This window comes from Anopheles arabiensis, chromosome 2 (genome assembly GCF_016920715.1).
Source record: "Anopheles arabiensis isolate DONGOLA chromosome 2, AaraD3, whole genome shotgun sequence".
NCBI lineage: Eukaryota > Metazoa > Arthropoda > Insecta > Diptera > Culicidae > Anopheles > Anopheles arabiensis.
The window spans coordinates 91032529-91053272 of record NC_053517.1 but is presented as its reverse complement, the minus strand read 5'-3'; the positions used below and the strand labels follow the sequence as shown (position 1 = coordinate 91053272).

General features: G+C 43.4%; 1 protein-coding gene across 1 annotated transcript in view; it reads right to left on the bottom strand.

Moving 5' to 3' along the window:
• Positions 1-15182, bottom strand: part of LOC120896911 (gamma-1-syntrophin) — a 49042-nt gene extending 33860 nt beyond the window's left edge. The window contains exons 1-2 of the mRNA XM_040301434.1: positions 15044-15182; positions 14839-14932 (exon numbers count right to left, since the gene is read on the bottom strand). The gene's annotated coding sequence lies outside the window, so the exon portion shown is untranslated. The remainder of the gene's footprint in view (positions 1-14838; positions 14933-15043) is intronic.
• Positions 15183-20744: the final 5562 nt, after the last annotated feature.

The window sequence follows — 20744 nt, the reverse complement described above, 5'->3', positions numbered from 1 at the left end:
CGGCCACTTGACTAAAGCACAGGCGCGTGACCGGTATTGGTAATTGGACGAAATTGAGCATCGGCGTGTGTGTGGAGAAGGCAACTGCGATAATTTTATCAGCTCGCGAGCTTTCAGCCTGAACACGCATCAATGGGGAAAACGGCACAGACGCGGCCCGGAATCGGTTTGGAATTCGTAGTATTCTGCTGACGCCATACAATGGAGGGAGCGCCTCGTTTAGCGATTAAATCTGATCGGAAGCTTTTTGCAAAAAGCAGGTTGCAAGCAAAAAAAAAAAATAAAGGTATCGTCATGCGTTCGTCATTCGTTGCGGAGGAATTTCCAGCATCCGGTGCTGCATGTGGGATACACTTGTTTGTGCGTTCGTGTTGCATCATCATTCGATATTTCTTGCTAATATCGTGAGCAAACATGCAGCCGGATGAGGTGTGTGTGTGTGTGTGTGTTGTGTGCGTTCCGTTTTGTTGTCACCCTTTTAAATAAGATTGTTTTCTTTCCAATAGGTCCCTCTGTCTCAGGTGTTGGCAGCGAGACCTCACGGTGCATTGAGCGTTGTTTGAGCTAAGCGTGTCAACTGCCACGGCTCACTGAAGGCTAACAATGCATCTTGCAAGGTTGGTTGATAGACACAGTGGATTGTGTGATGGACAAATTGAATAACTTTTAATGATTCGAAATCTGAGATTTACATTAATTAATAAGCATTTGTTGTTCCGCAAACAATTTTGCTACAGAATAAGTAGAATACGTGGTTAAAGAGATGTATTATGAAAGCTTTTTAAATAATAAATTATTTAAATAATTAAAAGATTTAATAAAATTGATCATAGCTTTAATTAAGATGGAAGGTACATTATTGCTATAGCAAAATATTGTGTTTGGTGAATTGAAATGTGTTTTTATTATAAACCAAAAAGGTTCATGAGTTTAGTAGATTCAAATAACCTATTAAGTATTTTCATAAAAACAAACTTAGTCCATCTGAATTCTACTGTTCCCTAACCCTACTACATTGTTGAGAAACCACAGGCAAAAAGCAAACATTTTGCCCATCTCGATTTGTTTAGTCAAATGATGCAAAGCGCTTGTGCAAATGAAAATACCACCAGCAAATCATGCAGGGGCACATAGTTTCACGCCTTTAAACCGGGTGGGGCTCTCAACGAGTAAGAAAAAAGAGGGGAGAAAATCAAAACAAACTCACCGCACAGAGGAGAACAGCCCGAGAAGTCAATACGACATAAACAGGGGAACGTTATCGATAGGGGCGAGGGTCTTATCGCAGCCACCGACTTGTCGCTTAATTAAAATGGGCTACGGTAGGGCAAAGATGATGATTGTGAAACCCCCGATAGAGAACGAGCTGGTCGTATCGAATTTAAACCCATCTTTTCGCTCCCTCAAAAGCATCTACCCATAAAGTCCGCCGAAATATGAGCCCTGTGACAGCGAACACGCGCGCGCGTTTGGGCACTGCTTGCTTTCGATTGCATGCTGAAGTGAAGTGAGCAAACGCTTTTCGAAAGTGGAAAAAAGGGATGAAGTGGGTAAAGTTGTGTGTCGAAAAATCTTACATTCGTCGAGTGTAACCCATCTCAAAGCAAATATGTGCCGGTTGGATGGGGGCAGCAGGTCGGGTTTGCGAAAGGTTCGAACAAAGCTGTTCAAACCATCATCATCATCCTCATCACCTTTTCTCAGCTGTTGCACGCATATCACACACACACACACACACGGGCTTGGTTCGATAGTGCCACAGTGCCAGAGGAATTCAGCAGCAAATCTGACCACCGTCCGACAGAATGGTCAGCATTCGATCGGTGTTGTTCGACCTTCCAAAGCAACAACCTGCGCGTGGGATTTGATTGTATTTCAATATTTGTTATCGTAGAACATAAGGCAGAGTGCGAGTGTGCGCAATCGATTGGGTAACGTGTGATGGGGTTTCGTTGGACATATGTTTGGGTATGGCTGGACAACGCCAAAAAAGACAAACGCCAAGCCAACATCCGGCAAACAACTTCACGTGTGTGTGGAGTGGTACCTTCCCTGTACCACCTGTATCGCATGCTGCGGTCTATGCCAACCCAAACATACGACATAACTCATCCTTTTCTACCGCTGAACTAACCTCCCACATCGCAAACTCCATTATTAATACAGACCATTTTGTGCGGGTATGTGTGTGTGTGGTTTGGGGGAAATGCGGGCCTGAGGGTGGAAGACTTATTTATATTCCATTCTTGTCTGGCATTTGTCATTGTTGTCTGTCGCTCGTTCGTCCGTTTGTCGAGCGTTCTCGGTAATGAATTGAATTATCACTACCATGGTGCACGGACAGAAGGGTGTGTGTGTGTGCGTAATTGAAATGCATTTGGGATGCAGTTGGATGCCACCCACGGATACTGGCTTGCCCACCCGCCCGCCCTGATCCGGTCTCTTTCGAAAGTAATTTGCAACGCCGGGGTTGTTGGTTTCTTGCCTTCTTTTTTGTCCTGACCGTGTCGTGACGTCTTGTGAGGTGGTGTCTTTCGTTTTGAATTGAATTGGTGCAGCTGGCAAGGTGGTTGTTTTTCGCGTAGGTTCCCTCTCGCCCAGCTCCATTAGTCGCACGGGAAATGGGGAGGTTTTTGTTGCAATTTGAGCGATTCAGGTGTGGCGCGGCAGCAGGTTCCATCGGTTGATGCATTTGGCATCCCCCTCGTTGGGTTTAGGGGTAAGGAATTTTAAGTCGTACGTGTAATATACCTACCCACGCCCATACAAACACGTCGGAGAAGTTGGAGGTTAATGTCGCCCGAGTTGGGTAGAAGGCTTCGGCAGGGGAAACAGTTCTTGTGGCACGATAATTGGAGATGAGTCTGGGATTACTTAAGAAGGGGAATTTTAATGAAGGAAATATAATGCCTAAAGCTTGCTATTGGGAGGCGCACAATGCAATGCGTTAGGGTATAGATACTGTACTTGTTGCACTGAAGTTGTAAAATTGCAATGTTTCTACTCAATGCAATTTGTTGGAATTTCATTATCATTTTCCCTTATTTGCTCCTTCCTAGAGAAAGGTTTCCAATTTAGTTATTCTTTTTCTAAATAAAGAGGATGTTTAAAGGTATATGAAAAATTTCAACCTTAATTTAAAGATCAAGTCACATCTTTGTTTAAAAATATTGATGGATTTATAAGAGTAGATATTAAAGCATAAACATTGGACATTTGAAGGTTCTTTAAAGATTTAAATCTAGGACCAAATCTAGGACTAAAACCAAATGTTTGTTGATTATACTGAAAATCTAACCGATTATGAATTGCTAAACCTTTTTGCTCTTTTAACTCTATTACCCAACATCGATATTCTGTTCATTAACCTCTTAAGAGATTATTGATAGAATAATGGTTGTTGTTTACGATCCGTTTGTGAAAGCTCAAAACCCTTACAGGGTTTTCCAGGGTTTCTCATAGTTGTGGGACACTTCCTTGACTTTTTCTTACTGGAAATGAGCTTCATATGATGGAAATTGGACTCTATGACATCCTTTACGGACAGGCTCCTTCAAAATTCCTGTTGGATTTGTCCAACGAGGGTGCTATAGAGTCCAATTCCCATTACTTTAAGTTCATTTCACGTAAGAAGGAGTCAATAAAGTGCTCCATAGCTATGAGAACTCCTCAAAAACCCTGTATCCAGCAAGGCAGTGCCTTCTTTTCGGTAAGAAATGCCTGTAAAATGCTTTCGATGAAACGAAATCATGCCAATAAAGCCAACATACAATCAATTGGATGATACCTGTTCCAAACAAATCGGATACCTCCTATAAATAAAAGTTTACAGCAATAAAATCAAAAGACCATAAAGAAGTCAACGTAATCAACTAGTACAACATTTTAACGCAGTGCAATAAAGCTTTCGATACCATAAACGAACAACGGAATAGTTTGTTTTCTACAATACAATCAGCATCGAATTTCCTGTAAGAATTCTCTTAAGTATGTCAACTCGCTCTATGACTCAGCTATCCTCATAACCCGCATATAACTCATAGCCAGTAATCTAATAGAATTAAATCGAATTGTTTTATTGATAATGACGTTTTGCTGCGCGTCGTGAGCAGCGAACATTCCGCTTGCTGCTACAGACGAACAAAAAAGCCCCAACCACACTTCAAATGAAAAGTAATGTCGTTACAATTGGGGAATGATTGATGCCAAGGTCATAAGTTCGCGGGTAAAGCTTGAGCAGCAAAAAAATAAAAGAGTCTTCTGAATGAGGCCACCGTTCACCAAACACGCGCAGAGGGTATATATGTTCCATCGTGCCCTAGTGTGGTTGCGCTTTTTTATGAAATCCATAAATTTTGCTCCGGTTAGTAAGCTGCGGAGACCTGCAGAAACCTGTGCGCGCCCACCGTAGCCGAGGTGGTCGAGACGGAAAAAAAATAATTTATGCACGATTTATGAGCTACTTCCAAACTCTTCCACGCTTCCAGGCAGGTGGTGGTATCATACTCTCGCCTCGTGCCCATTTTTGACACCGCAAGCTTTCGTCCCTTACATCGGTGATAACAGTAACACCCTCCCTCCAATGTGTATAATTTAAGAGCACGCGCAAAAACGCACCGGTCAGTTTGGGTGTGTGGGGGCGTTTGGCACACCAAGGACCCGAGACACGCTAACAATCTGAGCTAAAAGCTCGAGTGAGCCTTGTTCCTCGCCGTTACTTCACATTCTCCCACACCGGAGTGAGAAGATTCGCCCTGTCGCCGGGTTTAAACCCGCTATTGTTTCAAAAGTGCGTGGGTAGTGTTGTGTCGGGCTCATTTGCATGATGCTCATAATTTGCCCTCCCCTCCCCTCTCCGTTTACCCCTCCGTTTATTGTTGTTCTCGCTGGTTGGTGAACACCATCGTGATGACGCCGTCGACACGTGCAGCGAAGCGAGATAACTTGGATATCCCGGTGGCCGCGGCGTACGATAAAACGCAGCATGACGCATGCTGCAAAGAGGCATCGAGCCACCGAGGCGAAACGTGTCATTCGCAGCTAATCCCGAGAGTGTCACTGCGCTCGCCTACCGCCACCATCGGTTTGACGGTTTGACGGGGCGATAATGGTAATCAAACGAACGGTGAAATGATGATAAGGCGTGTGTATGTGAAAGCACACAAAGAAAGGGGGATTGATTACCGGGGGTGAGCAGGCTTTCGTACCGAAATTTCTTGTCTGTTTTTCGGTGAAGTCACAAAGCATTCGAGCGATTGTTTGAACGCATCCTGGTTTTCAGGGGCGAGCAACTGGTTTTATGATCGTTGGTTTGATTCTTACACAAGCTTATGAGACATTATTTAGGTCCGGCATTTAGTGAATCAATGTAAACATAAATAGGTGATATTTTAATCTATTTCGTGAACAAGCTCTTTTATAAGTAACATGATTTTTAAATTTTCATTAGACGACTGTATTATTTAAATCATAAAAGAAACCCAAACAAGGAGGTGAATGAGGTCCATGGGCTCAACGTTTTTTTATAAAACAAATAAAATACCGAACTCAACATATTCAAAGAGCATTGAATTTCAATACAAGTTGCAATTGTCCTTCATTTTTTTACCGAAAATGTTTGATTCTTCAAGTAATGTGTTTCACAATGTGGTGTTTGTTTGTTTCGTCACCACCTGACAAAGGTTATTTCAGTGTCAAGTTCAAGAGCCACGTGTATTACTATGCGCATTGTTCAAGCTCGACGACGGTGTTTCGCATTATCTATAACCTTACGGGGTGATACTAGTATTACAGGGTTACTATAGCCTTAACCTTAACCAAATATTTGAAGTAACTAAATCACATTTATAGATATTTCTGATAGCTCCAATCAATTCGACAATGTTGGATTGAGACAAGAATATATAATTCTATAGCTTGGAAACATATGCTATAGAGCTGGTTAGAAGCTCTGCGATTTATGGAAACAGAAACGTACAAAATGCTCTGTTTTAATGCCAAACCTGACTAATAGCAAACGTCACAGCAATTGTCTACTAGCTAATCTTTCCCATTGCTCATCCCTGACGTGTTGCCCCAAGCCTCATCCGGATGTAAATGTACGGTTCCTTCTTTGTGTGTGTGTTTTTTTTTTTGGTTATTCACAAAACAAACCAACCAAAAACAACCCAACAACCACCGGCGCACACTTCCGAAAACGTGTGATGATTAAATTGTTCCACCAGCAACGCCCGTCGACGGCAAAATGACGATCAATGGCGCAGGGGGTGAAGAACCACAATGGGCCGATGGGGTTTGCTTTGTGCGGTGCCGTCTGCCAGAAACAAAACATCAACCACCAACAGCACGTAAACAACGGTGCAAAAACGTTGTCGGAGTGCTTTTTTATGTTCCGTGGCGGGTTCCGTGAGCGCACTGGCAACGGTCGGTGCAAAGCCTCGTCGATATTAGAACATGACATAATGCTGTCGGATCAAGTCATCGCACAGACACACACACACACACACATGCATGTTCCGTGTACTAATGGAAGCGTACTGTCTGTTCCTAGGGAAAGGTGGCGAAAGGAGCCGCAAATTGTTGCTTTTTTGAGGTGAATTCTATTTGCTCTTGCTTAAATCATTTATTTGGACCGTCCTCCTGCTGCGGGGCCGTGCACCGGAACAACCGGGCCCAGTGAACGACGTACTCGGTGCTTTGCATAATGGTCATAAAGCAGTCATGTTCCGTGCCGTGGCAACTGACCTGGCCCTTCTTTGCTGTTGCCTGTGTAAAGTGTAGCCTGCAGGAAGCACTCTTTCGGCCATTTACATCGCATAAACTCACGGAATAAATGAACCCGAAAACGTTTCCCCAAGTCGATTCTGTCCATTTCGTCGCTTGCCTAGGGTTGACTGGGCTGGGCTGAGCTGGTAGAATAATTGTTTAGGTTTATTGAACTTGCCTCATTAACCTGCCCTGCTGGGGTGGCCCCGCGAGGGCTGGGGTCGATGTAGACTCCAAGAAGGTCATAATTTGCATTAAATTGGATTCGGTTCCCCTTCCTAATGCTCGTTCTAGCGGGTATGCATTGGTCTGGTGGCGCAGAGTGCACCCTTTCATTCTAGGGTCGGAGTTTTATTTTCCATACCACACTTTTAATAACCACCCCCCCATCAGCCACGACATGGAAGGAAAGCGCTGTCGGTGCCAGACCATCCGGAAAAGTGTCAGCGTGAATCGGGACCGGAACAAAACAGGCCCGGGTGACGCCAATAAGGCTCCCTCCGCTCCCGCTTTCCCCGAGCAACGCAAACGGTGTGCAATTTTGCTGAGCTGCACCATGTCTGCTGCAAGCTTTGCACAATGTCTCTTCCAAAGATCAGACCCTGACCTCCCGCCACGGGAGACGCTACGGGCGCCTTTTGCTATATTTAGTTGCACTGGGAAAAGGTCGAGGTCTCGCAGGGTGTATGTGTGTGTCACCCTGTTCTAGCTTTGTTTTTGTGTGTGCCTGAAGGAAAGAGAGGAAGAGCTTTATGCTTTTGTTTAACCTTTGTTTTGCTTCTTCATTCCATCCTGCCCTGAAAACATTTGCAATCAATGCGACAGAGTTGTCGATGCAGAATAAAAAATGAAAAAAGCCTTCGTAGGGAACCAGTCAGTAGAGGCTGCGAGGTGGTGCTTGAACGGGGTGGTGGGGTTTGCATAATTTTCCACAATCGTCATCATAATGAAAAGCGGGCCCTGGCTGTGTGCGAGCGAATGACAAAAGCGAGGCAAGTTTATTTTTAAATCGCAATCGTCGTTGCCGCGTTGTTGGTCCGTCGGTAAATGATGGTGATGTCGAAACGATTGAAAATGGCACTCACCGGGTCCCCATGTACCGCCGCTCGATCCATTTGGGGACCATTGGATCATTGTCTTTTACATTGTTGAATAATTGTGGTGCAGCAGTGGAAAAGGGGCCGGAAATTGCACAGTGAACAGTGAAGAACTATTATCGAGAGCGGTTCGAAGGCATCGAATCGTTTCTTAGCAAGCCGGGCACACGGAAGGTCATGGACACAGGGTCGAGAAAGTGTTTGAGTTCTCTATAGGAGAAGAGCAAATTTACAGAAAAAATGCTTCAAATTAGTTTAAAATTTCAGCATAAAAGCTTGATGTGATGCATCCTGAAATCTTGGAATCAGACTAATTTACCCTCATTTAAACCTTACATCTCTCTGCCGTGTACAGTTGTATCGAATTCTAATTCCCTTGATTCAAAGAACACATTTTTTACGTTACGATTATGGCTAAGCTAATCCATCAACCCAAGCGCACAAATCCCAATCCCAGAAACAAAATGCTGAAGATGCAAATAAATCTTCATTAGCGCAAAACCATCGCATCACCTTAGTCGTCTTCCCCAACTAATGCGCTGCTATCCTTAAACTCGGAGGGAATTTAACCGGAGACACACGGGGCACCATCCTCGCGGGAAGGTTAATAGTGGAGCTAATGTGTTTCTTTTTACTCTTTTTCATGTTCTTAGTAGGGGTTTTTTTGTTGTTGGTTTCGTTCGCTACTGTTGTTTAATCATTTCTCAAGGCTGACCTCCAAACTGCATGATGAAGGTAGCAGAGGATTCAGGCGACGGGGAGAACAGAAACTAATCCCAACTAATTACTTCTCTCTTGTGGTTGGAGAGTAGCCGAAAATGAGGGCGAAGCAGTAGAGTGATGGAGAGAGAAAGAGAGAGAGGGAAAGAAACGAAGCTTTCTGCGCATAATATATCACCGGCCCTGCGTCATGGATGGGAAGGTGTGCTTCTCTCTTCCCATAAAGATCATCATAATTTTGCAATTAAATGTGCTTTATAAGTATGCGCGTTAGAAGAAAAACTTGATAATGCAAAAAGCTAAAGCTGCACTCACTGAAAGCTTTTTCGTTGCAAAATGTGCTGCATGAATTGTGTGGATAGAATGTTTAACGCAGGGAAAGCAACAGAATGTCTTTTCGCTAGAGCAATTGTTCCACACAATGTTGCAGTGCTTGTTAGGGTGTGGGTTTCCTTCCCCACGGTACGTCCCATTAAAGTTGCACACGTCATTAAACACGGCTATCTCTTTCCACATGACGAGGGACAGCTGCAAACGATGCACATACAGTACGAGGATACTCACTGCATCCTCCCGAAGCAGCGTGTACGGTTTCAACATTTCCGTCGAGTTTACTCGAGTGCCTGCGGACGGTCTTATCAACAGTAGTAGCAGCAGCAGCAGCAGCAGCAACAACCAGCTTGACAACCACCGTTCGAAGTATATCGGGGTTTGAAATACATTCTCTTACTGCATCGTCCTTACTCCTCCCCAGAGACTGATGATGCAACTGCAACAATTTCCATTTCATTTCGTGGGAAGAATAAAATATTGATGCGTGGGATTTAGAGCGACTCACGAGGACTCTTTAGTGCGTCAAGTTGGCCTGCCGTTGGAGCTTACTCATTTACATATATTTTTGTGTATTTTTTTTCTAGAGAAAGCTGACAATGGCGTCCCCCAGTCCCCAGCGTGGTCTACGGGATCCTTGCAATGCGTTGGGAACACACACACACACACACACTGGGTGGAATTAAAACCGTCATCACTGTCAAGGAATGTGCTCATTTCAAATCAACTATACCCCATCATTCACCGTCATCAATCTGTGCCATGTTATGCTCCACACAATGTACGGGCTTCGTGTTTACGTGGGTCCTAAAACGAAGTATCCAACTGAACGGCGCATGCATGCAATGCTTCAAATGTCCATTCAGAGGGGTTGATTTGTTAGAGCACAGAGAACACAAAACAACTAGCGACGTTACCCACGTAAGAAAGGCAGCTTATCCCTGGTGGTGAATACAGTGAATAATAACCCGATGGACCAGAGATGCTGGACCGAAAACTAATGAGTACAGCGAGCGGGGAAGCAATAGAAAACACTAGCAAAGGGGGCGAACACGGGAAGGAGGGCACCACACAAGGGGCAAAAGAAAAATGTTTCTTCATTTGATGGTTTTTACAGATTGCCGTAAATGATGCACACTGAGACTGATATTGTGGCGGTACTGTGTGGGATTGCGCCCAACGCTTATGATGTTTTGGGGGCACCGAGGCGAAAGACATCTCCGAAATGCAAACCGAACAAACCCCCCCCCCATGGCTACCGGAGGGATTGGGGCTTGGTGCAATGCCGAGATTGAGAACAAGAACAACATGATTAAAATACCGAACGAAAGCCAATTTTTCATGCTCCGCTCTATTCATCGAACGACTGCGGGCAGAGAGCACACATTCGGCGGTTGCTGCTCGGTTTGAGTTATTTTATTTTGGCATTCCATGGCTCGGTTTCGGGTGTGATGTGAAGTGGTCTAGCGTATGCAAGCTGTGTGTGTGTGTGTTGTTTCGTCAGCACGGAAGACGAATCTCGCATGTTTCGAGCTGTTTCGTCCACTCGGTTTGATGTTGATGATGGGCGATGATGCAAAAGAAAGGCACACGCACAACACATACGAACAAATATGGAACCTCATCTAATCATATATGCATCACCGCGACTGGGAAGCACAAGGGGTCCATGTTCTGGACCGGCAGCGTACCACGGGTGGTGGGAGAACAACATCGAAATCGTGCGTTTTTATAAGATATAAGAGGCTAGCTGTGAAAGTGGGAGTTCGGGCGGAGGGGGGATAGTTATTTCGTCATTTATAGTTTCGGAGAACGTTACGGAAACGTTGGTGGAAAGTTTCCATCCCCTCGGAACTCGCCCGCCTCAATGTGTATTGTGTCATGATGGGTGCTTTTAATATTGTGCCGCTAATTACAGGGGTGGTGGTACATTTTGCAGCAATCTATTATATTCGATGACATAAAACATGATGCTATTTTTGTCAATATGACTTGAGTGATGTTGTAGCCCGTAATATCCGAACATAACTGAAATGGAGCAATTAGGCATAGTAAAAACGGTGCTGTGAGATAATAAAATAAATCTCTCACTAACTAATGGGACAACCTACAAAATTATTGAAATTTATTACATTGACGTATTTCGTAATCACTCGGGTGCTTAATTTGCACTGTGACGACAACATTTCACGCAGTAACGATTCTACATTATCGCACATAGCGTCTTGACTTTATTGTTTCTTTAGAGAGATTTCTTTCTAGTAGTAGTACTATTAGTAGATAACTCGGCTTCTACACGGCTTAACGCGTTTGAGATTGACAATAAAGGTTGAATGGATTGCTGTACAACAAAGTGAATATTACGTTACATATTACAGTTCAAATTTGTAACTACATGCTTCCTTACCACAAACTCTAGCACAATCAAAACCAGCTAAAAAGCACAGTAAATAGAAAAATATCTAAGCAAGATATCGTGATATCATTAAAGTGAACTTAATTCGCTTATTCGAAGCCAAGTATCTAACGAACACATAAGAGGGCAGGAAAACCCTGCATCAATAATAGTCACGCAGCGAGAAAACGACATCCGACGACAATCCCGTGTGACGAGTGTTTCGAATAGAAATGAAAAAAAAAAAAAACAGATGAAAGGTGGCCGTTTTTGAGAGGAGATATGTTTACAGTTCACGCACAAGATAATAGAACCGTTTCATTCCCGCTTCCCGGATGGGTCGCCCGGTTTTTTTTTCGGGCGTTTTCCGCGTGTCATAAAAAGTAGTTTGTATAATCTAAACGACCTCTCATTAGCTTCCCTTTATGCTGGCTTTATCATTAACGGGACTGGGCGGTGACTTTTTCCCCTCGCTCTCACATGCAAACGGTTTGCCAGCGAGGCCAAGGCTAATCTTAATAATGCACCAATAAACAAAAAACGCTGCAAGCAGTGTATCACACACCGCACGGTGGTGGAATGGAAGCTAAAAGAATACAAAAGAAAGTCCGATTGCAACGACGTCACCGTAACTGGAGATTAAAAAGATTACAAAAAAAAAACTGTGTGATGCAATCGTGTTTGTTAGACGCTCTTCGAGAGGCGCTTCTTGAGATAATGCAATTTTCCTTTCAAGTTGCAACGATGAAGGTTTTATATTTTTTATGAATAATTTCTACCCATCCTACTATTTCTACAATGCTTCCAGTACAGCTCTTACAAGCAGATTTTGCGTCGTGGGGACCAGATGGCCACACTGCTGTCTTGAAACGAAGTTGGGTGTGCGTTCGATCTAGTAAGATCGATGGATGATGTTTTGTCGAGAGCAAAGTCAAGTGTTTTCTCGTGTTTTCGTCCACTCGGGGAAGCAAAATTGCATCAGTTGCAGAACGGATTTTCGCCAGCAAAGTGGGTAGTTTATGTGTGGCTATTTGTTATCCATTAACGGAACGGAACGGAGATTTACTTTTTCAGTTGCGATGTTTCAAGCGACAACAGTGTAGTTTGGTGTGTTATTTATTGCTAAAGTAGAAGGATTTTTATAACGTCCCAAAATCATAAACAGCCAAGAAAAGCGTACGTTATACGATAAAATCGTGTAATTGTTAACAATATCATAAAGGATAGAAACAAAAAATCGAAAGCATGAGCTGTTATCAGCCTTATTCATCAACTGATCTGCCTTCACCGTTAAACAGTTCGCACAACCTTTCGACACAATTAAAACGAACCATAATCCATCAGCAAGACATGAATGAACTAAAGTGCTCGTTAGCGAAATGTGCCGCCGCCAGAGAAGGAGAAAACTCATGAAGCTCGCCGAACGAGCGAACACACGGCGCACGAACCCAAACAAACAAAAGATGAAAGTGGCGCAAGTTCGCGCCTCGGTGAGAATTTTCAATAGTTTACAGCTGCGTCATCATCCCGTCGGGGCGGGAAGGCTTCGTGATGATACGGGCCGGGAGATTATGTAATTGAATGCTTTAGAACTTTCGTCGTGTTTGCCACTTGTTTTTTTTCTCTTGCTTCTCCTTCATGTGAGCTGATTGTAGCTCGTTCCATTGCGCCTTTTTGCTGCTTCAGACGACGACAGCGACGACGACGAGGAAGCTCGGTTCGATATTGGTGTACGTAATGGTATGCTTCGCACTGAAGGATATCAAACAGTAAGGATCTGCGCGTTCCATAGCCAACAACAAGCAGCATAAATGGGAAACAGTACACCATTCTTCATCCTTCAACCAACCAGCCATCCGGCGGACGATATATTTTATTGTATGATATTCGATATCACAGAGAGCTGGGTAGTGGAGGTAGCACAGGAAGAAAGATCCTTTTACCATTGAAATTACACCACCACAGCCGGCCGGTATACACACACACACACACCAACCACTACAGTGACACCTCAAGCAGAAGCAATTTTCTCCTCTTTTTCTGTTCTTCCGGGCAAACCGATCCGTCTCGGAATAGTGGAATGATTCCTATTATTTTGGTGTGCAATTTAAGCAAAGCGTAAGGCGTCCGGGATACCTAAATTGAGGTCACAAGGAATCATATTTAATTGGCCCCCTCTTTTTTGCGAGTTTCATTGTGTGTGTTCTACATGATTATAATGCCGAGTGTAATTTATCACATTAATAAGAGCTAGAGAATTTGATGTAGGAGTATGAAATATGAGGAAAGGATAACGACATTTTTCAATATCTCGGTCCTAATCAAAATGGTTTATGGCCAAGTTTGGATGTTGATCTTTCTCATTAGAAAACATATTTCGCTTAGCATAAAGCATACAATGCTAGAGTAGCCTGTTAATGACCAAAAAATTTGATAATGTTTATGTTTCAAACCAAATCTATGACTTTTCTACCCTATCCAAATCAAAACTATCGCAACGATTCAGAGTCAATGAACCAGCGACAGCCCCACGATACCCTCTCGAATGTATGCCAACCAGCTATGCGGTTATTAATATCAAACGAACGCATTCCAATTCAATTGATTAGCATTCATGGGGACGAAGCGAAACGTATGACTTGGCAAGTGGTATTTTAAATTGAAAAATAAAACACACACACAGATACACCCATGTGATTGATGCCATGCAGGGTGTAATAAGCATCTGGGAGCTAGATAAAAACCCTCTCCCCAATTTTCTTTTCTGGACATTGCTGGAAGCTGCAACAAGCAACGAGAAGTCTGTGCAAACGAGTTGCAAGGGAAAGTGAAAACCCAGCTGTGTATGTGCCAAACTGGCGCGATGGCCTTCCACATAGAAAGGATGGCTAAACAGAAGCCAAACTGTTTGCCAAGCCCATCCCCGCATCCACATAAACCTCCTCCTCCATCCATCCGGGAGGATAGCGATTGCTTATCAATTGAAGGGAGTGAGAAATGGAGGGGTGAAATTTTACTTTCAGTTGACCGCATTCGATGGATTACGGGGGTTGAATGGAAGACTTGAACAAACAGAACCCACATGCACTCTTCGCTTCTTTCCTACGCTTTAAAAAAAAACCCCATCACACAAAGTGCTAACCAGAGCGCGTCGTTCCACCGTGGTGTGTAGTAAAGTATACGATACGACGATGTCCACGTGGGCCTTATGAGTGTGGGTACGGCACCCAGCGGAGTAATAGTGTGTGGCGCTAAGACTTCTTTCACCACCGCCAGGATGCTCTTCCACTGACCCAGATTTGCTGCCTGATGCGGTGTGCTTCATTTGGGCGACTCCCGGCGACATTATCATCACGGTGCGAAGTGGTCCATCCATCCTGAAGAACGCAAGGCACTCGTTCGTTGCCCTAAACCAGCCCCCCCCCCCCGCCACATGTGCATGAGCTGAGTCACCATGCATGTTGTTGGTATTATTTTCCCTTTTATTTTACGATGCAATATGTGTGTGCGCACTCGTATGTGACCACTTACCTTCTAATGCTGGTTGCTGGTGGTGGTGATGTTTGGGGATGTCTCGGGAGGGTGCTTTTTCTTCTCCGGAGCTTGTCTTTCGCTCTGCAGACGACTGTTCGAGTGACGAAAAGGAAGAGCAAAAAAAAAAAAGAAGCATTGTAAAAGAACGGCATCGATACGAGCACAGCTTGTGTTCAATTTGCTTATTTTTTATGATTATTACCACCGCAGTGTGACCGCTTTGGTACGATTCGATGCAGGACACAAAAATTGAAGCCCTTTTTTGGAGGTGACATGTCTCGAAACTCTTGCAACAACCGATGCAGCACAAAAGCGTATGTTCCGCCGCCACTGTGGGGTTCGTCGCCTACTGTTCAGAAGGCATTTCGAAAAAAAAAACGAAACATGAGCACTCGCACACACAAAATAGCGCTACGGTTCGGCTTTTGCACCGACAAAGTGACCGATGAGATGAGCGATCCAAGTATGGAACCCGCATCAAGGCTATCCAGTTCGGCGAGGCTGGCACGTCGTCGCGGCGCGAGCAATCGAGAGACTTACTGAGTGTGATTTTTCTTGGTTTTTTTACTTTGTCTTTTTTTTTGTTTCTAGGCCACCCTGCGCCGAGTTCGGCTGGGTCGTCGGGACGATCGACGGGGATGTTTATGCTGAACAGCATAACCGACTGCACGAAATCACAAAATGAGCACAACGGACAGAAATCTCGGTAAAATTGGATGCTCACTTGCGTGCAGGGGGGGGGGGAGAAAAAAAGGCTCATCGAATTACATTTCTAGCTCGCCGCCCATCATCCCACCCATTTCAGCGTTCTTGGGTTTGTGATGTTGGTTTGCAAATGTCACCCCAAACGCCTTATACATACGCCTACTTTGTATGTAAAGACGGGCCAAACATGATGGTGAAAAATCGATGGTGAGGAAGTGTAGCGGGTGTTGCGGGATTACGGTGTGTGTGCCTGTTGTTGGAAGTAATTTGACCAATTTTCCCAAACAACAGGCATCCACAAAAGGCAGCGGGACAACCAAACCGGAAAAAGAGATGTGTGCTGTCCTCGCAAAACATCACACATTCACACACACACACACACACACACACACTACATATAAATGCACACTCACACACGTATGATATTCACTTTTTTTTCTCGCACAAATCACGCGGAATTATAATTTTTCCACCATTTACTGCACACAGCACACTCCTGCGGGTTGTTGGAAAAATCACCCACACGGGGCTTTTTGTTGATGCACGAAACGGAATCGATTAAATTCGCTCACCAAAACTGGACTCACGTAAACACACATACACACAAACGCACACTGCTGCTGTGGGTGTTTTTCGACCGATTGCGCGAAGGCTGCGATATCCTTTTTCCTTCTCGGTTGGTTTAATTTTCACACGAAACACTTTTTCTTCTGCATTTGGTTAGGACACACTTTTCACGCACAAACACACACGCACACACACACAAACACATGCGCTCGAACACGCACGATGTTTGGGCAGGGCAGGGTTGAAATTTTGCGCACGAAGGAAAATCACTATTCCACGTTTTCAATCTTTAATCACGGTAAAAACGAGATAAAAACTTGGTTTCCCACAAGCAGCTTCATCAGGATAGTTTTTCCTTGCTTAACCCTTTTTCACCAAAACAGTGCAAAATCGTTGTTCTTAACCAACTTGAAGAAGAACAAAAAAAAAATACTCAAGAAGGTCGCTACTGCTACTTGGTCAGTGCCTCGAGCACGTCTGGGAACAGGGCGCTTTGCAGCATACCGTTTGCGCGCGCGAGAACGTACCGAAGTCGAATAAACTCGTGAGCAGACCCGTGAACGAGAACCAGACCAGCTGCTGCTGCGAAGCAGGCCCTGAACGCACAAACGCAGCCACACAACCACGGCTGCTCGCTCTCTCGTTGCCGATGCTCTCGCTGGGGAAGGCGAGCTCTCCGGTTGCGCTGTCGTTCGCTACCTTGGAAGGTAGGGGATGATAATGATGATGTCAGGGGTTAGCAACGTAGGATCATCATTTGAAGATGAATACCGTTTTTTGCTTTTGTTGCATTTAAACAATTTTCTGATGACTTTTCATGCAATAATCAATGCGACATAATATCAACGGTGGGTTATGATTCGATTAAGGGTATTTTATCTGAAGGTTGCAGATATTATCCAGCGCAAATTCACGCGGTTCGCTTTGCGCTCCTGGAGTGTCCAACCTGACTATGAGGGACGCTGTGCGTTGCTTGGCATCGAGACGCTGAAGCAGCGGAACTGCAACGCTCAGAGGCTGTTTGTCGCGGAACTTCTTGACAATCGGATCGACTCGCCCGCGCTTCTTTCGAGGCTCAGCATGTATGTCCCGCCGAGATCGCTTCGAGCTAGATCGCTACTTGACGTGGAGGAACGCCGCACTCGCTTTGGCTCCTCTGATCCGTTTATTCGTATGTGCCGTGAGTTTAATGTTATTTGTGATCGTCATCGACCTGACATGTCGCGCACCGCATTGTTAAATAGTATTCGTGTCGTGCGACCTTTTTCATGTTAATTATGTTACTTAAGACTAAGCGTGACAAATGAATGACCGAAATGTGACTATGTTATAATGAATGAATGTAAATGAATTCGCTTCAAGTGGGCCACTTGCGGTCCGTTGAATTTTAATTAATAAATAACAAATAACAAATAACAAATTGTAGACAGACTCTAGATAGAATAGTTAACAAGTTTAATTTTAAATCTGTAAAATCCCATTCAACTTTGTCAAACGTATGGTCAAAAATGTATAAAGTGTGTAAAACAATGTAGATTACTCCAAAGCAAATGTGTCAACATCATATTCAACGGGAGATAAATTTAATTTGTGCCAGTAAAAATGAATCCAAGATATCAAATAAATTTTGTGAGCGAAAAAAATATACACCACACATCGCAAAATGACTTGGTAACCCTTGTATAGCTTCAGTAGATCTTCATTTTATAATCATCATGACTTGATGATAATTAGATCATTATCATCTAAACATAATTTTACGCCTAAATTAGCATTGAATCTAGACACTGAAAAGTCGTTATTTCATGAGTTGTTTTTGTAAGAAATATAAAAAATTCACGGTATATTAGCTATAAAAATAGATCACTACTGTTTGCATGTCTAATTGTGTGCTAGCTTCAGATAACTATTCCTCTTACAATCCAAATATTCATATAACTTCCTGTTATGTGGGTTTTAAAATAGTCTTCAAAAATGAAGAACAATATTCCTACGATCTGTTAACCCCTGGTCTAGGTCGCAACGCGTTACGAGCCCCTACCAAAGCATTTCTGCGAGCGAGCGAGATATCAAGAGAAAAAAAAAACAGTGACAGTGCGCAGAGAAGCAGCACTGAAACCGTCATTCAACCCCCATCTTCATTCACTCCCCTGCTGACACGCATGCTGCGTTTTTTTTTGTTGAATGGCATGTTTTGATCCGCAACTGCTCTCCGCAGAGTACCAGTCGAGATTGATGGTGCGCAGCAATCCCACGACTGCGAGAATCAAGCCGAGAGGCGTTTTAGCATACAAAAAGAGAGAAGTAACTTCCCCAACATAAAGAGAGCTCTTCAAACTGAGCGAGAGTGAGAGAAAATGAGAGCAAGAGAGTAGTAAAATGGGGAAAGAGCAAACAGGGAAACAGTTGACAGGGATGCGCGCGTGATTCGTACGATGATGCGAATGGCGGGAATCAAAACAAAATGCACGATAAGCTGTTCAATGGTGGCGTGCACTGTGACCATGCGCCGTTCGGTCCCGGACGAAACGGTACGAAGGGGAGGCAGCGTTGTTGCATCACCCGCACACAAAGCTCAACCGGTGACGGTGAGCTTTTCAGGGTTGGCTTTAGGTGCAAAGAGACGAGCACTCAAGGTGAAATATTTCGCTGCTCGAAAAATCTGAAAATGTGCTCGAAAGTTACTTAACAATTTAATTCATATAAACGGTTTACTTAAACAGCAAAGTGTAAAAAGAAAATTGCCAAATCTTTGAATAAGATTCGTTAATCACGAACTAGGTAAAACAAATAGGGAAAAATGCACTTCGTAATCAATTCACTGTCAAGAAACTTTGAACAGGAATAATCTTACAACTAGAAATCTCAAATTTCAAATGAAATTAAGCTCAGAGCGTCTACTCTACTACACTACTCTACACTACTTAAGAAAAAAAATGTATGTTGCATTAAATCTACAAAAAAAAAAAAAACTTCGGATAGTATCGCATTCCATCGCAGTTTAGCCGTTTGTTTTCTTAATCAATTTATCAATTGTTTATTTACTAATGTTTTTTTTCCGCAAAAAAAAAAACATCCTTTTTTGCCTTAACGCGCGCGCGTCTGTGAGTATGTGTGTGTTTTTTTCTTCTTCATGTCATTGTCTGTGAATTTGCTGGATTTTTTTCTCTTGCTCATCGTTTTTTCTTCTGCTCATTTACCGTATGATGCGGATGCAGGGTTGCGGTAAAAGGGCAGATTTTTAAAATGTGTTTGCGTGTGTTATCTTATCTTATGTGTTATCTTGGAGAAAGCAATTATTCAATCCTCGAACCATTGCTGTACCGTTCCGTGCTGCGCATTCGCTTAGTACATTAAATAAATCCACCGAAAGTCGATGCCATCCTAATGATCTGTATGTAATGATAACTGGGTTTTAATACGTAGCGCCTGATTGCTAAGCACTGGATGGTCAGGTTTTTTTTTTAAGCTGGCAACGTGCTGACGTAGTTGCGTTCGTGCGTTTAGGAGTTGGGCATCATTCATGATGAAACTTAGTAGATCTGTACACAGCTGGCTTGTAATTATTGTTTTTTTTTTTTGTAATGATGCATCGATCACGAACTCTTTCTGTTTGTTTCACTCATGGGTTTTGCATGTGTTTATGTTTGTGTTTTGCTTTGTTTACTTTCTGCCTCACTACCCCGCACACCACACATACACTTTTCTACTGCAAATTTGCAAATTGGATCGGAAATCTGATTTCAGTTTTGTTTTCTGCACTTGCAGCTTCAATGCAGCGGGCTGCTTTTTGTATTGTTTTGTTGAGCTATGGTACTGTAAACACTAAGTATTATGTATCCTTTCCCAATTGATGTAATTCACCTTAAACCCAACTATGTGCTCACGTCATTTGTTCGAGTTTTGATATAGTGTGTGTTTTGTATTGCTCGTCCCCATCCAGACACTGCCATATTTTCTTCTCTTTTTTTCATACACTTTGTCCCAGTTCCAATGCCAGACTTGTTGTTTTTATACAATTTACTACCGTCCGCCCTAGCCGAATCTGTCACGTTTGCCTCTAATGTCCCGTTGCGTCGAACAACGTCTCTGCTTTGCGCATAGTGTTTTGCGTTCTGTTGTCGCCCCATTTTCGAATGATTGTTATCTGCTTTCGTACTTCTGGTTGCATGTTTTTTTTTTAAATGATTTCTAGAGAATTTCTTTTTTCTTTTTCTTCTGTTTGCTAAATTGTTCCACTTTCTACATTGCTTTTCCCAGACGGCTCAAACATTTTCTTCTGTTCTTGTGTCTACTCTTACTCAAACCGGCCTCGGCGCGCTTACACTCTTCTTATTGCAGTTTTCTGTTTCACTACCTTCAAATCAAACTATTACACACACTCACACACAAACATACCACATCACTCTAGTCTAGTGTTGCTAATGAAAGAGGTTTAGTTTTGTACACAGCTACAACTTGCCGGGAGTATGATGTGTCGAGTTTGTGTCCTTCGTAAGGAGTCTCGGAAGGCTTCGATGACACTTTTTACAGAGATTTCGTTCCAAACAAAAGACATGACAACTAAAACACTGCACCATTTACTCACCATGTTTTGGGTGTTTTGTTTGTTTGTTTCGTTTTGTGTTCGG